Below are 8,509 nucleotides of genomic sequence, written 5' to 3' on the forward strand. Positions count from 1 at the left end.
AAAAGACTGTGGTGTCCTGTCATTATTATTATACAGGGGGAAAAGACTGTGGTGTCCTGTAATTATTATTATACAGGGGGAAAAGACTGTGGTGTCCTGTCATTATTATAATACAGGGGGAAAAGACTGTGGTGTCCTGGCACTATTATTATACAGGGGGAAAAGACTGTGGTGTCCTGTCATTATTATTATACAGGGGGAAAAGACTGTGGTGTCCTGTAATTATTATTATACAGGGGGAAAAGACTGTGGTGTCCTGTCATTATTATAATACAGGGGGAAAAGACTGTGGTGTCCTGTCATTATTATTATACAGGGGGAAAAGACTGTGGTGTCCTGTCATTATTATTATACAGGGGGAAAAGACTGTGGTGTCCTGTCATTATTATTATACAGGGGGAAAAGACTGTGGTGTCCTGTCATTATTATTATACAGGGGGAAAAGACTGTGGTGTCCTGTCATTATTATAATACAGTGGAAGCAGCCTGTGGTGTCCTGGTACTATTATTATACAGGTGGAGCAGACTGTGTTCTGTTATTAGTATACAGGGGGAGCAGACCGTGGTGTCCTGGCACTATTATTATACAGGGGGAGCAGACTGTGGTGTCCTGGCACTATTATTATACAGGGGGAAAAGACTGTGGTGTCCTGTCATTATTATTATACAGGGGGAAAAGACTGTGGTGTCCTGTAATTATTATTATACAGGGGGAAAAGACTGTGGTGTCCTGTCATTATTATAATACAGGGGGAAAAGACTGTGGTGTCCTGTCATTATTATTATACAGGGGGAAAAGACTGTGGTGTCCTGTCATTATTATTATACAGGGGGAAAAGACTGTGGTGTCCTGTCATTATTATTATACAGGGGGAAAAGACTGTGGTGTCCTGTCATTATTATTATACAGGGGGAAAAGACTGTGGTGTCCTGTCATTATTATTATACAGGGGGAAAAGACTGTGGTGTCCTGTCATTATTATTATACAGGGGGAGCAGACTGTGGTGTCCTGTCATTATTATTATACAGGGGGAAAAGACTGTGGTGTCCTGTCATTATTATTATACAGGGGGAAAAGACTGTGGTGTCCTGTCATTATTATTATACAGGGGGAAAAGACTGTGGTGTCCTGTCATTATTATTATACAGGGGGAAAAGACTGTGGTGTCCTGTCATTATTATTATACAGGGGGAAAAGACTGTGGTGTCCTGTCATTATTATTATACAGGGGGAAAAGACTGTGGTGTCCTGTCATTATTATTATACAGGGGGAAAAGACTGTGGTGTCCTGTCATTATTATTATACAGGGGGAAAAGACTGTGGTGTCCTGTCATTATTATTATACAGGGGGAAAAGACTGTGGTGTCCTGTCATTATTATTATACAGGGGGAAAAGACTGTGGTGTCCTGTAATTATTATTATACAGGGGGAAAAGACTGTGGTGTCCTGTCATTATTATAATACAGGGGGAAAAGACTGTGGTGTCCTGTCATTATTATTATACAGGGGGAAAAGACTGTGGTGTCCTGTAATTATTATAATACATTGGAAGCAGCCTGTGGTGTCCTGGTACTATTATTATACAGGTGGAGCAGACTGTGTTCTGTTATTAGTATACAGGGGGAGCAGACCGTGGTGTCCTGGCACTATTATTATACAGGGGGAGCAGACTGTGGTGTCCTGGCACTATTATTATACAGGGGGAAAAGACTGTGGTGTCCTGTCATTATTATTATACAGGGGGAAAAGACTGTGGTGTCCTGTCATTATTATTATACAGGGGGAAAAGACTGTGGTGTCCTGTCATTATTATTATACAGGGGGAAAAGACTGTGGTGTCCTGTCACTATTATTATACAGGGGGAAAAGACTGTGGTGTCCTGTCATTATTATTATACAGGGGGAAAAGACTGTGGTGTCCTGTCATTATTATTATACAGGGGGAAAAGACTGTGGTGTCCTGGCACTATTATTATACAGGGGGAAAAGACTGTGGTGTCCTGTCATTATTATTATACAGGGGGAAAAGACTGTGGTGTCCTGTCATTATTATTATACAGGGGGAAAAGACTGTGGTGTCCTGTCATTATTATTATACAGGGGGAAAAGACTGTGGTGTCCTGTCATTATTATTATACAGGGGGAAAAGACTGTGGTGTCCTGTCATTATTATTATACAGGGGGAAAAGACTGTGGTGTCCTGTCATTATTATAATACAGGGGGAAAAGACTGTGGTGTCCTGTCATTATTATTATACAGGGGGAAAAGACTGTGGTGTCCTGTCATTATTATTATACAGGGGGAAAAGACTGTGGTGTCCTGTCATTATTATTATACAGGGGGAAAAGACTGTGGTGTCCTGTCATTATTATTATACAGGGGGAAAAGACTGTGGTGTCCTGTCATTATTATTATACAGGGGGAAAAGACTGTGGTGTCCTGTCATTATTATTATACAGGGGGAAAAGACTGTGGTGTCCTGTAATTATTATAATACATTGGAAGCAGCCTGTGGTGTCCTGGTACTATTATTATACAGGTGGAGCAGACTGTGTTCTGTTATTAGTATACAGGGGGAGCAGACCGTGGTGTCCTGGCACTATTATTATACAGGGGGAGCAGACTGTGGTGTCCTGGCACTATTATTATACAGGGGGAAAAGACTGTGGTGTCCTGTCATTATTATTATACAGGGGGAAAAGACTGTGGTGTCCTGTCATTATTATTATACAGGGGGAAAAGACTGTGGTGTCCTGTCATTATTATTATACAGGGGGAAAAGACTGTGGTGTCCTGTCATTATTATTATACAGGGGGAAAAGACTGTGGTGTCCTGTCATTATTATTATACAGGGGGAAAAGACTGTGGTGTCCTGTCATTATTATTATACAGGGGGAAAAGACTGTGGTGTCCTGTCATTATTATTATACAGGGGGAAAAGACTGTGGTGTCCTGTCATTATTATTATACAGGGGGAAAAGACTGTGGTGTCCTGTCATTATTATTATACAGGGGGAAAAGACTGTGGTGTCCTGGCACTATTATTATACAGGGGGAAAAGACTGTGGTGTCCTGTCATTATTATTATACAGGGGGAAAAGACTGTGGTGTCCTGTCATTATTATTATACAGGGGGAAAAGACTGTGGTGTCCTGTCATTATTATTATACAGGGGGAAAAGACTGTGGTGTCCTGTCATTATTATTATACAGGGGGAAAAGACTGTGGTGTCCTGTCATTATTATTATACAGGGGGAAAAGACTGTGGTGTCCTGTCATTATTATTATACAGGGGGAAAAGACTGTGGTGTCCTGTCATTATTATTATACAGGGGGAAAAGACTGTGGTGTCCTGTCATTATTATTATACAGGGGGAAAAGACTGTGGTGTCCTGTCATTATTATTATACAGGGGGAAAAGACTGTGGTGTCCTGTCATTATTATAATACAGTGGAAGCAGCCTGTGGTGTCCTGGTACTATTATTATACAGGTGGAGCAGACTGTGTTCTGTTATTAGTATACAGGGGGAGCAGACCGTGGTGTCCTGGCACTATTATTATACAGGGGGAAAAGACTGTGGTGTCCTGTCATTATTATTATACAGGGGGAAAAGACTGTGGTGTCCTGTCATTATTATAATACAGTGGAAGCAGCCTGTGGTGTCCTGGTACTATTATTATACAGGTGGAGCAGACTGTGTTCTGTTATTAGTATACAGCGGGAGCAGACCGTGGTGTCCTGGCACTATTATTATACAGGGGGAGCAGACTGTGGTGTCCTGGCACTATTATTATACAGGGGGAAAAGACTGTGGTGTCCTGTCATTATTATTATACAGGGGGAAAAGACTGTGGTGTCCTGTAATTATTATTATACAGGGGGAAAAGACTGTGGTGTCCTGTCATTATTATAATACAGGGGGAAAAGACTGTGGTGTCCTGTCATTATTATTATACAGGGGGAAAAGACTGTGGTGTCCTGTCATTATTATTATACAGGGGGAAAAGACTGTGGTGTCCTGTCATTATTATTATACAGGGGGAAAAGACTGTGGTGTCCTGTCATTATTATTATACAGGGGGAAAAGACTGTGGTGTCCTGTCATTATTATTATACAGGGGGAAAAGACTGTGGTGTCCTGTCATTATTATTATACAGGGGGAAAAGACTGTGGTGTCCTGTCATTATTATTATACAGGGGGAGCAGACCGTGGTGTCCTGGCACTATTATTATACAGGGGGAGCAGACTGTGGTGTCCTGGCACTATTATTATACAGGGGGAGCAGACTGTGGTGTCCTGTTATTATTGTAATATAGGGGGATCAGTCTGTGGTGTCCTGTTATTATTATACAGGAGGAGCAGCCTGTGGCGTCTTGTTAGTATATAGCAGCAGATGCAGAGTAATAATAACTAGTGTTCACACTAGGTCCGGCGGCAGGCAGGGCGCCGGACCTAGAGTCGGCACTTTTGCGCGTGCCGAAGGCGCTCGCGCCCGAAAAGGGGGTGTGGCCAAATAAAAGGGGCATGTCTTTATGACGCGATCCCTTTTCATAACTCCTGGGGGTGTGCCCGGCTCTAACGGACATGCCGGGCAGCACCCAAGCACTGCGGTCACTGTGAATGGATGCTGCATCCATTCACCGGCTGTGACCGCTGCGCCGCAGTTTTGACCACCCGTGGGACACAGCGACCCACGGATGGAGGCAGAACCCGCAGGCTGTGTCAGCGGGCCGCCGCGCTGGAGGGCAGGACGCGTTCTGTCCTTCAGAAATAGGGCACGTTCTTCACTTCTGAAATCGAGCAGGGCGCGGCGCCCCGCTAAAACAGACTAGCGGGAACACTGATAACACTAATGAGCTGTCAGAGAAAGGAATAACACATAATAGGTATAACATGTATGTATGAGAAGTAGTCTGTATCCTGACAGTAAGAATCCTGATGCGCCCTATAACGTCTGCAGGATCTGGACGAGTCAAAATGCTGACAACTTCAAATGGTGAGTTTTAGGGTTAGGCTGCAGGAGGGGAGAGATAGGATGCCAGAGGAGATGGTTAGGGTACGGCTGCTGCTATTAGGTTAAGGCTGCGGGGGGGGGGTTAGGGTTAGGCTACCGGAGGGGCGGGAACGGGTGCCAAAGGCGATGGTTAAGGTAAGGCCGCTGCAATTAGGGTAAGGCTGTGGAGGGTGGTGGGGATCGGGGGTTAGGCTGCAGGCGGGGAGGGAACCGGTGCCAAAGGCGATGGTTAAAGTAAGGCTGCAGGTGGAGGGGGGGTGGTTAGGGTTAGGCTGCGGGTGGAGGGGGGGTGGTTAGGGTTAGGCTGCGGGTGGAGGGGGGGTGGTTAGGGTTAGGCTGCGGGTGGAGGGGGGGTGGTTAGGCTGCAGGGAGGGAACGGGTGCCAAAGGCGATGGTTAAGGTAAGGCCGTGGGTGGGGGGGGGTGTTAGGATTAGGCTGCGGAGTATGGGTTAGGCTGTAAGGGGAGCGGGGTGGGTTATGGTTAGGCTGCGGGTGGAGGGGGTGTGGTTAGGGTAAGGCTGCTGAAATTAGGTAAGGCCGCGGAGGGGTGTGTGGTTAGAGTTAGGCTGCGGGAGGGGAGGGAACTGGTGCCAAAGGAGATGGTTAAGCTAAGGCTGCGGGTGGGGGGGAAGGTTAGGGTGCGGGAGTATGGGTTAGGTTTAGCCTTAGAATACTTACTGAAAATAGCCAGCATTTTCACTGTCAGGATTCCGATGTCGCCATTCTGACTGTCTGGATTGTAAGATGGTGGAGCTGGCGGTAACATGGGCACACATTAAGGTGCATAGTGTGATCAGATTTCTGTGTATAAAGGGCAAATCAGCAGCTGTAATTCATCACCAGCTTATTGGGGTGTACGGTGATAATGTCATGGTAACAGGTTTGGGTTTAGTGCCTTTGATAACGGCAGGACATACGTTCAAGATGAGAAGCCAAGCACGTCCACTCAGCCAACCGCACACGTGTGTTGTTACGGCGCTACCATTGGGAGATACTGGACCATCCTCCCTACTGCCCTGACCTGGTACTAAGTCATTCCCATCTCTTTGGACCATGGAAGAAGTACCTGGGTGGAAGGCGATTCACAGCCGACTGTGAAATTCAGCATCCGTCATGTCCTGTCTTCAGGTCTTGAACAAATGCTTAGACAAGTACATGGTCTATGTGGATAAACAATCTGTACTAAGGCCATACTAATTATTATACGTATATGTACTAGGTGACTACATTTACACAATGAGAGGTCTTGTTACTTTATTTATTGCACCACCCTCGTATATACCAGATGATACATAACAGGAGCTGGGGAAGGATGTGTGAGAAGGACACAGACAGGCCATGTAACAAAGGGCTGCACTCCCTGAGCTGAGACTGTCTGTCAGGGCGTCTTGTTATCCTGAGCAATAGAGACTCTCTCAGAGACAGCCAGTTGCTGTGACAGTCCCCAGATCCTCAGAGTGTCATTGATTATCCCCCAGGACATGTCTCACCCCACCCTACGCTGCACACACACGGCCGGCAGGCTGGTCACCAGGGATTTCAAAATAGGCACTATAGCGCATTTCTAAACATGAGTGGGTCCCGCAGGATGCGCTGTTAGTCACTGATCTGTGCTCACCGCAGCAGCCAATGGCAATAACAGCCCTCAAAGTCACCACAACCGGCACAGTTTGCTGGTCCAATCACCGTCCGAACCCTGCAGACAACCTCCCTCTGCCTCCTACCCTTCCCCCGGCGGCTGCTATGATGTTATCGGGGGCTGCCGCTTGTGACTGCAGGGACTGCTGTCTCTCTCCCCTCCCTGGTAAGCTAACTGAGAGGATTGCCTGTATGACTCGCGGGCCACGGCTTCATTTTAATCAGCCCTGCAGTGTCTGGTCACGCAGGGCCGGTTCGAGGACTGTTCAAGTGTGCCTGCACCTGGGCACTTGATTTGTGATGACTCCCCATCTGCAGGTAACAACATGGGGTTCAGGGCAAGTGACACTGTCATTGTGCCCCTGGCCAGCCTACTCTGCCTCCAGTCTGCCCACCCCGGCAGCCGCTAGGATATTATTGCAGGCTGCCGCTTGGTACTGCTGCTCCTCTCCAGTAAGCTGACTCCCTGAGGGCACTGCCTATTTGATCTGCGGCTGCATTATATTCGGCCCGGAATTTTCTGGTCACACAGGGCAGCCGCCACTGAGACCTTGGCTTGTGCTGAACCCCAGCCGTCAACAACAGCACGGGGGCCCAGGGCAGGTGACATTGTCTACTACCCAGCCCTCTCTGCCTCCATCTGCCCTGCAGCTTCAAGTTCCTCTGTCTGGGCCTGGGTACCGGCATTGCGCCCCTCCTTCCGTTATGCGAAGACTCCCAGGCTACAGACTTATCAGCATGACGGCCTCTCCCCACAGTCCATGGGAAAAAACTCAAAAATAAGCCGTTAACCCCCTTCTTGCCTTCCACTACTGCCCCAGCTGCTATCCTTACCCCTTGCCCTAACCCCAGTACTGCCTGACCTTAACCCCCCTTACCTCCAGTACTGCCCCTGCTGTTATCTATCCTTACCTCCTCCCTACTCCCTGCACTGCCTGCCGCTAACCCCCTCCTTGCCCACAGTACTGCCCTAGCTGCTATCTACCCTTACTGCTCGCCCTAACCCCAGTACTGCCTGCCTATAACCCCCATTACCCCCAGTATTGCCCCAGCTGTTATCTATCCTTACTTCTCCCTACCCTTAGTACTGCCTGCTGCTAACCCCCTCCTTGCCCCCAGTACTTCTCTAGCTGCTATCTACTTTTACCTTCCTCTCTAACCCCAGTATTGGCTGCCCTTAACACTCCCGTGCCCCCCAGTACTGCCCCAGCAGCGATCTATCCTTCCCTCCTCCCTACTAGTAGTAGTAGTTAGCTACCCAGTAGTGCCTGCTGCTAACCCCCTCCTTGCCCCCAATACTGCCCTAGCTGCTATCCTTACCTCCTCCCTACCCCCAGTACTGCCTGCCGCTAACCCCCACCTTGCCCCCAGTACAACTTAGCTGCTATCTACTCTTACCTTCCTCTCTATGCCCAGTACCGCCTGCCCTTAACACCCCCTTGCCCCCCAGTACTGCCCCAGCAGCTATCCTTACCCCTCCCCCTAACTCCAGTAGTGCCAGCCTTTAACCCCCCTGTTACCCCCAGTACTGCCCCAGCTGTTATATATCCTTACCTCCTCTCTACCCCCAGTGCTGCCTGCCACTAACCCCCTCCTTGCCCCCACTACTGCCCTAGCTGCTATCTATCCTTACCGCTCGCCCTAACTCCAGTACTGCCTGCTTTTAATCCGTTACCCCCAGTACTGCGCCTGCTGTTATCTCTCCTTATTTCCTCCGTACCCCCAGTACTGCCTGCTGCTAACCCCCTCCTTGCCCCCAGTACTGCCCTAGCTGCTATCTATCCTTACCCCTCCCCCTAACTCCAGTACTGCCTGCCCTTAACCCCCCTCCTTGCCCCCCAGTGCT

This window comes from Taudactylus pleione, unplaced genomic scaffold (genome assembly GCF_031769625.1).
Source record: "Taudactylus pleione unplaced genomic scaffold, aTauple2 ptg001781l, whole genome shotgun sequence".
Taxonomy (NCBI): Eukaryota; Metazoa; Chordata; class Amphibia; order Anura; family Myobatrachidae; genus Taudactylus; species Taudactylus pleione.